The sequence below is a fragment of the Rhyacophila brunnea genome, unplaced genomic scaffold (assembly GCF_057557595.1).
Source record: "Rhyacophila brunnea isolate RB1 unplaced genomic scaffold, BYU_Rbru_1.0 scaffold_3, whole genome shotgun sequence".
NCBI lineage: Eukaryota > Metazoa > Arthropoda > Insecta > Trichoptera > Rhyacophilidae > Rhyacophila > Rhyacophila brunnea.
This window is the reverse complement of record NW_028232965.1, coordinates 22,896,335-22,911,177: the sequence shown is the minus strand read 5'-3', so window position 1 is coordinate 22,911,177 and position 14,843 is coordinate 22,896,335. Positions and strand designations below refer to the sequence as shown.

Here is a 14,843-nt window from a genome sequence, read left to right as displayed (position 1 = left end):
ATATACTTGTTGACCTATTCTCATACTTAAAAAATATACATTAAAAAAATCATAAAAATCGGTTGAGCCATTTCGGAGGAGTTCGACCACAAACATCGTGACACGAGATTTTTATGTATATGGAGATATTATACTCAGGATAGAATATTCGCAATCAATGGTTATTAAATAACACATGCCCTTATTTTTTGTTCCATGCCAATAAAACATAATACCTAATATGCAATATATGGTTTGTAATAAGTTTAATTGTATCAAGTTCGATTAAAATCCATAATGAAGCATTATTTGTGACCAATAAAAATATCATTGCCACCGTTTTAATATAGAAATTAGGAAAATTTTACTACCTACATTATTATTACGTAAATCTATGGATACAGTTTTTTTATAACTATAATTAGGTATATAATTTTATGTTGATTCCCAATTTTGTAAACAGAAAATGGTGAATGGCATATTTTATAATTACCTATGAAATTAGGTAAAAACGATCATTGATACAACTTGATCACCTATTTACAAAAAATCATGTACCTATCAGTAAATTTATTAAAAATTACGTAAATAAATATTAAGTTTTTAAGTTTGTACTTTTTGACCACACGGTATACCGTGGTCCATGCAACGATACGCTACGGTCTTACATTCCGAATGTCCTTGTTTTGTTCCGAATATCCACTTTTCGGAGCCAGCGCTGAGAATGATCCGTATATCCACATTGCTTACTTGTAAATAAAACGTATTTTCTCTTAGTAGTAGCGGCAAAATATAAGATTTCATTTTTGTTTATTGGTTATTATGCAATAGTGAACTATTTATACAAAAGGTTTAGAAAACCTACGTTTTTTAATAATATTATTAATAGTTTTTGCGTAGAAAGGTACCTATCAGGACAACAATGAAAATATATAATGATCGCTGTCATAATAAATTGTTGGAGAAAATACTTATTCCACTTTTAATCAATAAATTAGGACATGTTTCATCCGCCTCAGAGGGACATTTTCAACTGAATACATTTTTTTAAAACAATATTTATCAAACAATATGGGTCGCTGAGAAATGTCATATAAACATACATATTATTACTTATTATTATATGGTATATATGAGGCATGGAGAGGTGCATGTTGATCATCACGCGAAAGGACCGTAATAGAAACGAATGGGTTAGGAAGCAGACAAGAGTACGCGATGTAATAGACGTTGCCAAACAGCTGAAATGGAGATGGGCGGGGCACATTGCTCACCGAAAGGACGGCCGCTGGACAAATGCCGTCATCCAGTGGTACCCAAGGGGCACGAAACGGCCACAAGGTCGCCCTAAAAGCCGCTGGATTGACGAACTGGTAAATTTCGGCGGAAATACGTAGCAACGAACGACACAGGACCGAGAGAGTTGGAGAAAGCTTGGGAAGGCCTTCATCCAGCAGTGGATTGACCCCGGCTGATGATGATGATATGGTATATATATCGGAATAATCGTTTTTGTAGAAAAAAATACGACGTTCGATGGGACTTGAACCTGTATCTGCTAGATTCGCGCCAGAATGTTTTACCAATTAAACTACGAGCGCCGTAGTATATACCTACTAATATAGTATATATTTATGTTTTTATTTTAGATTTAATGGAGAAGGCATCTATAATACCGTGGATTTAAAATAATAAAATTACAAAGCAAAGGATAATTTTTTTTTTTAAAAGTGAGCTATATAATATGTATATAACATTAGCTGAGGGTGGAGGTAGGCTGTGAAGACCCGACATTAAAGGTGCACATTACACTTTGCTGGTCATACGCATTTGTTTTTATTGAACTAAGACTAGATACAATTTACAGATGGTGTTGGTTAGTTTATAAAAATCAATTAAACCCTGCTTAAGGCGAATTCTTTGCCTCAATTTACGATCAAATGTGACTTCAACGCCATCTAAAGGCATCTACAGGCATCTACCATGAATTTCTAAAAATGTGTTACTAAAAACTTTCGTCGATCGCAACCAGACGGCAATAAAATATAAAATAAAATATTGTGTGTCGCCACATATTAAAAATCATAAGCTTGATAAAAATGCATTTAAATTTATTATATATTTACTTACCTATGTAAAAATATTTACAATTAATATTTTCCCCATAAAATATTATATTAACATTACATGTCTATTTGATTTGATTTAAAGTGTTTATGATTTTTACATTTTGTTTACCGTAGTTTTTTTTACAGTGGCAATACAAGGGTATCCTGTCCAGTCAATGAACCAGATTTTTTTACGTTGTCAATACGAATTAATATAAATATTTTTCTACAGTAAAATTCATTTATAGTAGTAAATGAACATTTAAGTACAAATGTTTATAAGATTGAGTTTAATCTTGTACAATTGACAATTACATCGAATTTCTACTAGAGGTGGAATAAAAGAATGATATGAAATGAATAGCAAAACAAATGCCATTCGAATTATTATTAAACAAAATAAGGAATATACAGTTGTACTTAGTTATTACTAGGAAGGTTGGACCGGCTGAATGTGCTCGTAATAAGCGGTACTCGTTATATCAGAGAATAGGTATTTTTATTGTCGGCGAAAACAACAATTAGACACTTAACTAGTGTTATAAACGTAATCTGTCCCCGGCGGCATCCTGTCCGATCGGATTTTATTGCTTAGGGTCGAAATGTCTTTAAACGATCAACACATTACCAGTATTTTAGCTCGGTATATCCGATAAGTATCTCGTTATAACAGTGAATAAAAATGTAGGGAGAAAATCATATACCAAATGTCAACGACTGTTTCCTCATTACATCCGAGATCTCGCTATGTCCGAGATTGTAATAACCGAGTTCGACTGTAGTTATAATTATGACAATGTCGATATTATATAGACATCCCAATTCATTTCGTTTCAACCATGTCCGATCCTAATGGGTTCATATGGGCCTCCACAGAGTGGACGGTTTGTATTAACTAACTAACTATATCTGAGATAAGAATAAAGTAAGACACGCAACGAATTGAATAAAAAAGAAGTTGGAGGTAAGAAAAAACGTAAATAAACATGCGAACAAATCTTGATAAGCAAACCCAAGGACAAAATAAGTGAAAAATTAAAAAAAAAAATGTAAAACGTAAGAAAAAAAGTTAGAATTTGAAGTAAGTGCACCACTGATTACATAATATTCTAAGAAAAAGACAGAACGTTATTTCTTTGAAAAAATCTAATGTCGATTTTAAAGAACAGTGCAAGATAAAATAAAAGATAGTTTTATTTATTTTACCTATAAATGTGTAAGTGAAATGGATTTGGAGATATAAAAAGAAACCTTATTGGCCCAGTGGTTTCTAGGTGTGGACTTTTGTAATTCCCTGAAGATCTCGAATAAATAATTAAAAATTATCAACACCTATACCATATTCCTAGGTACGAGTATCTACTATGATTGAAAAGTAGATCTTAATTTTTTGTATTTATGATTGCTTCATAAAAAAACAATATTTACGACTTTATGATGTAGCAGATAAATGAGCAACTAAATAGTAATCCAAATATTATGAAAAGTTCAACTATCAAAGCATCACGGCATAAAATTAGTAATACCACGGTTATACACAATTTATTGTACCTACCTATTGTTATAATTTTCTTAGTTCATTTAATCGTTTTTAATTTAATTTATTTTCAAATTCACCTCTTATGTGTTCATTCACTGAATTGTTTACCCTATATTTTATGGAGACTAATAATAACTTCTATTTTCTACATACTAAATTATCAACCTCCACTTTTTGACAGGACGGCATACAGTTATATAGGCACGTAGATAATAATTTTAAGGCCGTAGACAGGAATGAACGTTTGATGGCCCAAATATAGTACAATAGTATGTATGTAATTAAAGTTAGGGTACAAGTCGGTTATCCTGGATACAGCGGCAAAGACATTTTGAAAATAGCCTATATACTGGATTATTTGTTAGGATTACCTAATCTAACTTAAACTTACCCAAACTAACAAATAATCCAGTATATCGGCTATTTTCAAAATGTGTTTGCCGCTGTATCCAGGATAAACATATATAACAAAAGTTAGTGAAGTGGAAGTTTGTCGAGGCTGTTTTGATCGGGTTAATTTGTCTTTGAATAATATTGTGACTAGAAATTTTAACAATTCTTATTATTTTTAACATTGTATATTGTTCATAATTTTCGCGACTACCACGTGAATAGACGATTTTTTTTTTACCTATAACATTTTAAACACTTAACATAAATATGGATAAATTGTACAGTTACTAGACAAAGATTAAATTTGATGTGTGTCAGAAGTATCTTAGGCATTTTCGCTCGTATGCTTTCTTTATATTATTATGAAACTATATTTATTTTAAAATCGCTTTATAAAAGGTAGGTACGTCAAAACAGTAATAAATATCTGAAATAATTACACAACACTATTTCAGAAAGTGGAGGTTGATATATGTAGTCCATTGACATATGCTCCAATATCGCAAACAAAAATTATTGACAGCAGAATTAACACAGTTTTTGTCTTCGTACCTGGCGAACCTTTATTTTCAATGTATGTGTGTGTGTATGTATTTTTTAATCTATGCAAGTACTGTTTCAAAAATAGTTCGATTTATTTCCGCGTTAGCAGCATATGTCGATAAAGTCTTGTCAAATATTCATTTTATTTACAATCGATTCGTTAATATACAAAAATACAAGATTAAATTTAAATAACTAGCCTAAAAATTATTAAATAATATTTTTAATAGAAACGCTAAGCGTTTTTTGCGATAAATTAAGTCTGAACCGAGATGTTTCGATTTTAATTGCATGCTTTCTAACCTCTAAATCGATGTTTTTTAAATTTGAAAAAAAAGATATAAGGATATAATAAATTCCAATTAACGTTTAGCGTTTCCCTAGGTAATAGATTTACGTACATTTTTATCGTAATTTTGATAATAAATCTTATGTCATTCATTCTTACCACCCGATAGAAATGTACCGAATTTGACACGTATTTTTGGTATATAGAACTCCACGATACATCTTAATTTTTTATTTTATTTTTCTCATTACTTTTGAATATATATTTACCGATTAATAAACTTTTCTAGCTATTTTTCGATAACAACTTTACCTAGAGACATCACCTTTAGTTTTGGTATACTTTGGGCGATACGACAAAATACATATTTATTTGATTTAGTTGGATTAAAAATACATATTACACATATTGTTGGTTAATTTTTTAAATTTATTAAACTCTGCCTAACATAATAATATTATTCTATCTATAAAAAAGTATCCAAAGTGATGTTCATATACCTAATTTAATCGCATAATTTTAGATATGTTTAGATAGACGAGTATTTTTTGACTATAAGTTATTATGGCTTGGTTTCGCAGGGTTTCATTGAATTTTAAAAACTAACCAACACCATCTGTAAATTGTAGTCTTTTTATTGAAAACAGAATAATAATATTACATACGATTTAACAATAAACAAAAATGCAAAATGTACAATAAATGTAAAAATTATATTTTTTTTCATAATATTGTTAAGAACAGAAAAATATTGTCATTTATGCATTTTATTTTGAAGAAATTCCTATTTATCTAAAAAACATGCCTATTAATATTAATTATGTGTCAATGATAAATTCCATTTTACAAATAATAATAGCATACATGTCGCATCAAAGCGGCCTTTGTTTGAATTATTATTATTATTACGATCGCCGGAGTTTCGGCCGAGGCAATGAATAAAAAATGGTAATAAAAACCGCGCTGGGGAAATAATAATGAGTTCAAGCGGCTTGACATTGTGGCGGGCAAAGGAAAAGTGTGCGATTCTCGTAAATTCGAGTATCTTCCGTCTGAACGCTCCCATTTAGTTATGTGTAAATGCGGAATCTCCGCCACGCAGGTGGCTTAAAAAAAGTGCGATACGGGTGTCTTCCGTCTGAACGCTCCCATTTAGTTATTTGTAAATGCGGGATCGAGCCACGCCGGTGGCTCGACACCAGTACCCCGTCTGAAAGCGGGCATAGACTTAAAGCAGTGTTGCCATATATTGAAAGTGGAATTATAGTACAGAGCCTCCAAAATTATAGTATTTGGGAATAAAATATAGTACGCGTTGTCATCTGTTGAAAATGAAAATTTTCCCAATTTCCCAATAGTCGGCTTGTTTTTTTTAGGAAAAATATTTCGCCGCGGGCCGCAGATTTCCAAATTTTCGAAGGCCACTCGATTGCGAAATGGCAAATGCAAAATCATAGTACTTTTTTTTATTAAATTATAGTACGATTTTCAAAATTATAGTATTTTGGGGGTACTATACCTATTTTATATCGTACATAGTACGCGGACCAAAATTATAGTACAAATACTATAATTATAGTACGGTTGGCAACACTGACTCAAAGAGATTGAAAGACTGGAGGAGTCCAATCAGTGTTGCCATATTTTCAAAGTGGAATTATAGTACTTTGCCCCCAAAATTATAGTATTTCGGCAAAAAATATAGTACGCATTGAATGACCAATACTTTTCAAAAAATTCCGTGTAAAGAGAATTAGTGAGACCTTTTTTTAGACAGAATACGGATGTAAAGTAATTAACGTCTCGTTTTTTTGACAAACGAGACTTTTGACAAAAAAACGCTAAAGGCTTAATTACATTGGCAGACGCACAGACCCAACCCGATCCAACGATCGACGCTGACCGTCGTCGCTAGCTATTTGCAATTACACGCAACGATTCAATCTCGTTGGTCCTTGATTTGATTGGCTTAAAATAATAATAGTGTTGCAATTATTAAAAATATAGGTTCAGTGAAAACTAGATATTTCTTAGATTGGTGGCGCAATTTTACGTCAAAAAAATTGAGCTGTCAGCTGTCAAACCTAGCGAGCATCAGATCTGTTAAAATTTACGCGGCCGTTTGACATTTATAGAAAGTTTGTATACTTATTGTTAATTTACATCATGAATAACTGGGCGAGCTTGAATCTCCAAACCAATTGAGTAATTCGAATATCGAAATCGAATAATCCAAAGATTAATTTATTGTAGCGAGTATGGCTAGGTATATTTCAACTGGCTCAGGCGGTCAGGACTCGCCGTAAACGAAAACACTGGTTCAAAAGTTGGCTAACTGAAGAACAGCATGATCGCCATTGAATATGGCGGGTTTTTTTACGTTCCACACTATATCTTCGGCGTGTATTAATTCGACGAGGACTGTGTCCTCGGTGATACTCCATATATATTTTTTTAGTTTTCGCCATCTTGTAGTTGTTCAGTTGAAATATGGTTGAAATCGACCAGGAGAATGAAATGAACGACCGTTTGCATGACTCGCGAGCAGGCGCATATTCGGCTATTTTCGTACGCTTTCGTCAATCTTCGCTTGATAATGAATGGATCGCACGACGGATAATAGAAAATTTTCCACTTTCGTCCCGATCACTCACGTTCCTTGATAACCATAGAGAATAGAGTTTGACAGTCGTGGCAGACGATCGGGCCAGACGCAATCTGCCAATGGAATATGGGCTTAACCGATGAATTCAAGATATTTCATTTTAAACCAAATTCAAGCAAGCAATTCAAGGTTTTTTACGCATTTTTTTCCAGGTTCTCCTAATTTTCTTATATTCCAAAATTATAGTCCTTTGCACCAATTTATGGTACAGATATATCGGAATTTTAGTAATTTTTACGTATTTTTTTCCAATATTCAAAATTATAGTATTTTGGGCGTACTATACCTGTTTTATATCGTAAATAGTACGCGGGCCAAAATTATAGTACAGATACTATAATTATAGTACGGCTGGCAACACTGAGTCCAATCTCTTTGCTTAGACGAAATAATTTTATTTCCGCGCCAGATTTAAAATTGTAAATCTCTATATATATAAAAATCTCGTGTCACGATGTTTGTGGTCGAACTCCTCCGAAATGGCTCGACCGATTTTTATGATTTTTTTTATGTATATTTGTTAGGTATGAGAATAGGTCAACAAGTATATATCATACCGCTAGGTGATTAGGATATCTCTATCCAGAAAAATTTTCTTTTATTTTTTTGACAATTTTTTTTTTTGTATTTTTTTTATTATTTGGCATAAAAAAATACATATAACTCCAAATTTTCACTCTCCTACCCTTACCCTCCCATTTTTCAATCGCGATTATATTATTTTTGTATGAACAAATTTAGCCGTCGTTCGTATTTCAAACAAAACGAAATTATTTATGTTGTTGAATGACAGATGGCGTTACGTCCGAGAAGAATTCAAGAGAAGCGTTGCGTCATTTTGACATTTCATTCGGCATATCACAACGCAGTGCGTGCAAAATTTTGTACGATTTATTTTAATTTATCTATTTTTATGTGCGTGTATCAAAGTCACAATGCCAGCAAGACGCAAGGGAGGCCATTTAGGCCGTCGAACGAATAAAGCAACAAACTTGCGAAATAGTAGAGCAGAAAGAACAGACGAACAAATCCAACAAGAGAACAAAAATGTGCGTGTGGGCATGTCGCAATAGCGTGCATCTCAATCACAAGAGGCACGAGCTGAACGAAATCAACAACGACAATTGGAACGGAGCCAAGCGCACCGGTTCGTAGTTAACACACGCAGATCAAATGACCGACAACGCCAACAAGTACATTGAACATTTATATCCGCTTCGTTCCTTCGTCTTGCATTCGAGTACGAGCCAGATATTGAATATTCCGCTCATCCGAAAGTGCTGATTGGTGCTATGGACAAAGAATGTCTCCACTGTCATGCGCTCAAATTCAAACATGAGTCAGCCGGGATGTGTTGCGCATCAGGAAAAGTGCAACTACCAGAAATTGAGATACCACCAGAACCATTGAACGGCTTGCTCATCGGCACGGTTCCAGATTCAAACCTGTTCCTGAAGTCCATTCGCACATTCAATTCATGCTTCCAAATGACTTCGTTCGGAGCAACAGAAATAGTTCACAATACTGCGGCAAATGGTCAACAATTCCATTCTACGTTCAAAATCAAAGGCCAAGTATACCACAAAGTAGGCTCATTGCTGCCAATGCCAAACGAACCACATAAATTTTTACAAATCTACTTCATGGGTGGTGAGGACATCAATCATGTGGATGCACGTTGCGGCTACAATAGCCTCAATTTGCCTAATGCCAGGCGCATCGTCGGCGAACTGGACGCCCTGTTGAATGAGCACAATGAATTATTGAAATTCTTCAAAGCACACATGCACGAATTGCAAAGTGACAATCACGCTATTGTCGTCAATACTGATAAAACACCAGCTGGAGAGCACGTACGTCGATTCAATGTGCCTGTTGTTGACGACATTGCTAGAATCATAGTTGGCGACCGCACATCGACGCGAGAAATTGTGATTCGAAGAAGAAACAATAATCTGGAGTTCATCGCTGACACACACCGTTCATACGACGCTCTCCAATATCCGCTAATTTTCTGGAAGGAACAAGACGGATATTGCATAAACATTAAACAACGAGATCCTGTCACAAGTAATTCATTCATTATGAACATCATTACTCATTTTGAATTGAGAAAAAGAATGGTTGATGTTTTTTTGTTTTTATCGGCGGTCATCGTCTACAGCGCTCCATTCCTCTTTCTGTCATAGATCCCATTCCCACACACTTACGATACATTCGTTATTTTTTATTTATCAACCAAAATATTCACTAGAAATAATTTATATGGCAGAACAACGTTTGCCGGATCAGCTAGTATGTTATATTATTATCATTTTTCATTTCATATTATATGCATTTTGAAGATATGAATGTGTACTGAATTTCTGCATGTTAATTTGGTATATTTTTTATTGTATTGTTTATTTTTAGATTATACATTTACCATCCAGATGATTTTTTTTCTTTCTCACTAATTGTCGTTTTTCTTTCTCCCCCTTTAGCAGCGTTGCCAATTTAGCATTTTTCAATAGGCATCTAGTTAGCTAGTAGATGGGCAAAAAAAGATATTGAAATTTTATTTTCACAAAATCTAGCGTTTTTTCCTGCCAAATAGCTTGTAATATTAATATTTTACGCCAAATATTCTATAATTTTTATGAATTAAATATGAAAAATATACGTACACTATAGCGCTTTCAGAATGGCTAAAACTTTTACCCAATTCGCGTAAAGTGTATTAATAGGTGGTAGCATTGGTTGGAGCTATGACTAAGGCCTACCGCGCATGAACGATTTACTATCGTACGGTCAACAATCGAGGAGTTGTAACATGGTTGTAACCATCGTATTGCAATGCAACCCCGCGCATGGACGATCGAGCGAACGGCCGAATTGAAAATCTGTGTTCAGACACAAAATTTTATGCCGGCGCTCCATTGGCACGCAAGTCAGACGATTTACAGTCTTCGGACTTTTTTTTCGCGTGGAGCACCCCAGGTCTGCGGACTTTTTAATCCGCAGACCAGGCTCGTTGGATTTCAAACATGTTTGATATTTTACTCGCCGAGCCGCTGAAATTCGTACGTTCACCACGCTTTACCGTCACATTATTTATATCTATGCCGACGGACGACAGCGCCATCATTATTTTACTGTCATTCAAAGTGTTCGGACATCTCACATCGATAACAACAATGGTAGATCTACGAGTGCATTCGAAAAGTTTCTTGGAAGATTTTATTAATTGTTTTAAAGACAACCCATCGTTGTGGAAGACGACCAGCCCACTATACAAGAATCGTGATGCCAAGTCCTTGGCGTATGCGGAACTTTTGGAGATTTTAATCAAGGTGGAGCCGCAGGCAAGGGTCGACGATGTTAAAAAGAAAATACAGACATTGAGGTCGGGTTACAGAAAGGAGAGAAATAAAGTAAGGACATCATATCGAAGCGGAGCCGGCACAGACGCAGTTTATCTACCCAAACTGTGGTACTATAAAAATTTGGAGTTCTTGAACGACCAAATGGAAGGTACGTAGGAATGCTTTAAAGCTATTTATTATACACGTGCAGATTATGAAATTGTCGTACCTAGCTCTGAAAGTGACATCGCATTAGATTAGCTACTATTAAGCAATTAAAACATACAGCTATGAATCATTTCTAGTCACAATAAAATTTCTTATTCTTTGCCGAGGTAGGTAATAAATAATAATAATATATAGGTACGAGGGAATGCTTTAAAGCTATTTATTATACACGTGCAGACTATGACATTGTCGTATCTCTGAAAGTGACATCGCATTAGATTAGCTACTATTAAGCAATTAAAACATACAGCTATGAATCATTTCTAGTCACAATAAAATTATTTATTCTTTGCTGAGGTAGGTAAGAAATAATAATATATAGGTACGATCATGGCGGTGGAAGCGCGGCTTATTGAGTCGTGGTCGGGTCCCAGGTTCAAATCCTGGGTCTGACAAGTACACATTGAATTTCAATTTGTGTATGAGTCAGAGTATGGACCTAATATGTTGAGCAAGTGGCTGACATCCATTTCTCGTAAAAACAAAATCTGTCAATACAAACCTCCACTCTGTGGAGGTCCATATTATGATCGGACATGGTCGAAAGAAGAAGAAAAGAAATGATCATAAAATCAAAAATCGCTCGAGCTAGGTTCCTTCAGAGACAATCAATAAATCGTCAATCATCAATCAAAATTAATGGTACAGTTTGGTTATGAGGAATACAGCGGAAAACACATTTTGAAAATACCCGATATACTGGATTACACCAATTATACCAATATCAATATTAACCGTATGAAGGAATGGGTACTTAGGGGAGAGATAATAAAAAACAAGTTTGAGTATTATGTTGTATTTTAACAATTTACATTTTGTTTTACAGAATCGAGCTCAATATCCAGCATGGTGGACGATTTGGAAAACATGTCTCCTGATGAGAGTTACTCCAACTCGTTAAACAACGAAGATTGTATTGAGGTAAAACATTTTAACTAAATTGTTACATTGGTTTAATTTATCTATTGCTTATCATACTTTCTTGCCATGTGACAGCCCCGGTAGTATTAAAATATTTTTCGAAATCTCCTCGCGCTTTCTTAGCATTGGCAGTCGAGTTCCGATTAGTCGTTACTTCCAAAGGCGCTAAGGTGTCCTGTGACCTCAGTCCGAGCTCTATTAAACCTGTCTCAGGATTTTCCCTATCAAGGTCATGAGAAGGAGTATAAGTATGTGTTGATTTGCGACGAAGAAAGTTGTGCAGCACACAGCAAGTTAATACAACTGTATTGATATTTTCAATTTTCATGTTTATTGGAGCTTGAAAAATGCGGAATCTAGCAGCTAAAATGCCAAAAACATTTTCTATAATTCGCCTGGCTCTGCATGTCCGATAATTATATATTCTTTTACTGTGATTTAATTGCCTTTGTGAATACGGCTTTATGAAATCGTTACGTAATGCAAAGGCTTCATCGCCAATATAAACAAATGGCAGTGCATCAGAATTAGCAGTAGGTTTTTTTGGTGCAGGTATTTTTAATCTGCCTTCGTCTAAACGTTTGAAAAAATCAGATTTTCTCAGTACGCCTCCATCAGAAATACGTCCATTTGTTCCAACATCAACATAAATAAATTCATAATTAGCATTTGCAATCGCCATCAAAACAATGCTGTGGAAATGTTTGTAATTATAAAAGTGCAATGTGTTTCCCATCAACTGCGCCCAGGCAATTTGGAAATTGCCATTTACTATTAAATTCTTCTGCAATCGTCTCCATTTCTTCGTGCGTATCAGGGAACTGCAACAAAAAATAATCAACATTTTATTTACAGATAGAATATTCGCCTTCAACATCCACGTTGTCGACTACTCCAAGGTCGAATCTCAATAGAGCACCAGTTCGTCCAGTAATAATCCAGTAATAGTCCAGTAATAAGTCCAGCAATAGAGCACCAGTCACCATCGTTCAAACGAAAAAAATCGAATGATAGCGCCAACAAAGTGTTAGAATTAATCACCGACAAACTAAGCAAGACTGAAGATGAATTTGATGTTTTTGGCAAAATGATGGCCATGAAACTACGATCGATGTCACAGGGACAAAGATTGCTGGCCGAGAAGCTGATGCATGAAGTTGCCTTTATGGGACAAAGTGACAAAATAACGCCAGCAACTACTGTTCATACTCAACCAGTTTATCGTATATTAAGCAAAAATGTACAAAAGCCGGTATAATAAATTAATGTTTTTTGTATGAATAAATATCTTGTAAAAATATTTGTTTTTTTGTTTGTTTTTATGCCTATAAACCTTAGCTTAAGCGATACAACAAATGGTAAGTATTTGAGCTATGTTAGCAAACCTATATTATTATGTGGCCTCATTTAAAAATCAAATTCCATGCTTGCTTTTCGAAGAATATGACTAGTATTACAATACATTCAACAGGAATAATTAAGCAGCTTGCTTACAGCCTATATGGAGAGTCCTGGCTAGGTACAGCATTCTAATGGTCTATTGAATATTTAGCATGTCAACGATGGCCTTATTTGTGACTATATATATACCTATCTCAAATGCATCTTGTCTGCCATTCTTATGATGTTGCCGTCTATGATTTATATAGGTAAAACAATCCACTAAACGTTCACTTTATAAGACCAACCAATGTCTACTTGTTAATGATATATTTGTAAATTTGCCCAACTTTATTAGATGACGTATAATATAATACACACCTTGAAATATTCTCCTTTCAAAACGTCAATGATGACTTGGCAAGTTTCGGGAATTATCTTGCCCAGAGTTTGTCTTCCAATCGCAGTTCTATAATGCAAGTCAGTGAATGTTCCGCCGGCAGCCAAAAATCGCAGGGTTGCACATAATCTATCATGAGGAGAAATAGCTTCCCTCATCATAGTATTTTTTTTTTAATAAATGGGGAGACCAAATTATACAGTTCTGTGTATACATCCTCCGACATTCACAAATAATTGCGGAAATCGCTCGGTTGCAAACGCAATTCTCGTATTAAATTTGTGTGGGATAATGTCGTTCGTTTCCTTATCCAATGTTTCACCCAGTATTTGTGTACCCTTTGCTTCGTTATTACATTATCTGCCACCCAATAACCCAAAAAACATAAAACGTCGGTATCATTTAACGCCATCACGATTTAACTGTCAGATATACGTATATTATCTATGCTGTCAAAGTCGACTGTTTTACTCGTCAAATTAATTATATACTCGTTTCGTTGAACGTCTGTTGGCCAGTAGCAGAACGTAGAAAAATCTGAAGACTTATTGTCGTCGGACTTTTGGCTCGCCAATGGAGCGCTGGCATTACACCGATTCGAACCGGCCGGTGGCCCATTGGCAATGCTTTCAAATGAGAGCGCGCGCATGGCTATTGTTTCGCCGGCCGAGTGCACTCACACAAGCGCACCAAGTGACGCGTATGGTATGAAGCGCACACATACTATTACATCGAACCGCTATGAAACCACATGGCACATGACGGCTTCATCGATGCGCATCGGCATCATTTCATTATTCATTATTCGTCGTTCCGTGCACGTGTTTACTGGCTGCGTGCGCATTGCCTCCGTCCGATATAAATCGGGCCATGCGCGCTCAACATGCCGGCCAGTAAAAAATTGGATCATGCGCGGGCAAACCAACGATTGGCCGAATGCGTTCGGCCGGTTATGTAAACGTTCATGCACGGTAGGCCTAAATACATCAGAAATTTGATTTTAAGCAGCCGTCAAGTTTCAACACAAAATATTTTTTTTCTCATTTTTTAAAT

At 35.0% G+C, this 14,843-nt stretch overlaps 1 long non-coding RNA gene across 1 annotated transcript; it reads left to right on the top strand.

Annotated features, from left to right (window-relative positions):
* Window positions 1-11,914: 11,914 nt before the first annotated feature.
* LOC147068078 (uncharacterized) lies at window positions 11,915-13,137 on the top strand. The gene is made up of 2 exons (XR_015071306.1): window positions 11,915-12,010; window positions 12,866-13,137. It is a non-coding gene; the product is annotated as an uncharacterized LOC147068078 (long non-coding RNA).
* The last annotated feature ends 1,706 nt before the right edge of the window (window positions 13,138-14,843 follow it).